The sequence below is a fragment of the Penaeus japonicus genome, unplaced genomic scaffold, assembly GCF_977035675.1.
Source record: "Penaeus japonicus unplaced genomic scaffold, GWHDUDI00000001_assembly GWHDUDI00000028, whole genome shotgun sequence".
In the NCBI taxonomy this organism is placed as follows: domain Eukaryota; kingdom Metazoa; phylum Arthropoda; class Malacostraca; order Decapoda; family Penaeidae; genus Penaeus; species Penaeus japonicus.
Genome location: NW_028234430.1, coordinates 18138856 through 18141355, shown reverse-complemented (window position 1 = coordinate 18141355; position 2500 = coordinate 18138856). Strand labels below are relative to the sequence as shown.

Below are 2500 nucleotides of genomic sequence, written 5' to 3'. Positions count from 1 at the left end.
ATCCAATAAGGAGTTGGTTAATCCCTCAGGTGAACAGAAGCCAACGATGCACATTAGCCAATGAAAACAAGGCTCGCAAGGACAGCGATCAATGATTGGTCCGACTCACAGCCAGGGCTTGGTACATACGCTGCCAAGTTAATTTACATTGTCCTTTAATTAGTTTAAAATAAACTTTTTCCTGATGCGTCACTGCATTCTCTAGTTAAGGTTAGGTTAGAAAGGAACACGGTTGTGGTTCGGGAGAAACGAGGGGGGCGCCGCTCACGTAAACAAATGGTTGGGCAAATCCCCCGGCCAGCACACGCTCGGTTCCGCCACTACATCCTGTTTCTCCGTGACGTCACGCCAGGGCTCCACTTTGTGGGGAATTTTTAGAGGCCGTTGAGTCTCGCTCAGCTACGATACTGATACCACTCATCACACCTACTATAACACTATTTTTACTAAAGTTTGCGCAAGATGTACAAGTGCTTTGATGTACAAGTAAATAAGTTTCATAATACTATTTCATACAGAGCCCATGATCTGTAAGTGTTAGAGCAACTGTTGGACAGAGCATGAGATCAAACGATATCAGCTGAAACACTTGACTCCATCGTGAAAAAGTCGTGCCACAGTCTTTCCGTATCTCTCAACCATTGATATGTACGATTTAAATAATCTGTCACACATTAAACACATGGTTACAGAAGGAAATGTTGAAGGTCATATTAATGTCTCCTTTTATGAAATAATGAGCACAATACAACGCAAAACAAAAACAAAAAATTACTAAAAATAGCTGTTTGGTTATACTGACCGTTTTTGTACAACACAGGTTCCCCGATTCCGTTACATCCCATTGTTTTTTTTCTTTTCCTTAAACTGGGATGATAGTGACAAAATCTATCAAAGGAAGATGAGTGGTGGAACTCCTGATGTACGATCTCCTACATTCGCACACTCCTACCTCGGCAGTCGTCCATTGTAAATTAGAGCACATCCGACAAAAGGGTTGTTTTTAACATGTCACACTGATGGACGTTCCTCTTTGGTATGCAAATAGAGTGGAGGGTATTTTCGCCTTTGGATTGGCAAGCTTTTATCGATGACGTCACGCTGCTGTATCACCTATGGCTTCGGCATACCTGATTGGGTCGTGCAACGCAGAGAGATATTTAGGTTGAGTGACTGTCACGGTGGAGAACGGCCAGCGGAAGCGGAACAGGGAAGGAAGAGAAGGTACAAAAAGGGGGACGACGTGACGGTATGGAAAATGAAATACTTTCCATGCAAGCAGCACAACATACGCGCTAGTGTAGTGAGAAATAATTCATATTGCTTTTGTTTTTAAAATACATCTTTCTCATCAGACCTAGATGATCGGTGAGGTAAAATATGCATGGAAACTATCATCCTTTTTTTCAAAACAGCTGGTGAGCCTGCCTTGACCAAAACACGTATAGGTTTTCAATCGTTATTGTATATAGCTAAAAAAATAGGTCTTGTCTTGAATTCATCATTGTGACGACCATGGTATAAACGAGCAAATATAACTAAATCTTGCGCAGACCTACCAATTTAATCAACAGTGTGGGGCCGTTATACCCAACAACGGACCTGATTATTAAAAAAAACATGGTAGCACAGTAGAATAGAAGAAATAAATATTATGCACTTTTTTCGGAACGCCGCGCTCCAAACTCAATCACGATAAGATGTGCAATGTGTGCACGTTAAAGCCACTCACGCTTCCGCTCTTTCACATCTGTGGATCATCTAAATCTGTCACTGTGCATTTCACTTTAATAAAAGCGTTATTTTGCACCGGTAAATCCGCTAACCTTATTCACTTTCTATCTCTTGAGATATACAACGGCAAACATGTAAATATACACAAAGCCACAATCAAAGACAAAAAAGAAAAAAAATGCATATGGGGAAAGTACTACATTGGCAAAAGCAACAAAGTACGATCAAGGCACAGAGTCCCCTAAAAGCATACCGCTCGGCATAAAAAGTTGCAGGAGGCGGCTTGTGTTAACGTGGCGGTTTCTTCTTACAGCACCATCTGGCGGAGGCGGCGGGACGGTCGTTCACCTGCAGTCACGGTGGTGGCTCCGTCAAGAGGTGTGGTGTGGGGCCCTTCAGAGGCTCATCAAATCCTGGCTCCCTTTCTCACAAAAAAACGTACGCGCACGTATGTCTAGTATAAACAAGTTGTGTTGAACACAACTATGTGTACGTACATGGAAATGATAATACCGTCTCAAATAAGAATAAATAATTACCTCTAGCTACACAAATCAATTACTTACAATTCAGCGATCTATGATTCAGCACATATACTTGGCCAAGTTTAGTTTGCTTTACTGGCGTATTACTGATATATGAAATGAAACCACCAATTAAAACCTAAAAGCTTGACGTTTCAAGTCAAAGTAGACTCCTTTTCGCACGGTAAAACCTGTTTATCGCACAAGATCTGACTCGAAACGTCATGGTTAAGCGTCTCCGA

The 2500-nt window shown here is 41.8% G+C and overlaps 1 protein-coding gene across 1 annotated transcript in view; it reads right to left on the bottom strand.

Moving 5' to 3' along the window:
- Positions 1-2500, bottom strand: part of LOC122244425 (uncharacterized) — a 150377-nt gene that overhangs the window by 141998 nt on the left and 5879 nt on the right. The gene's annotated exons all lie outside the window — the stretch shown is intronic.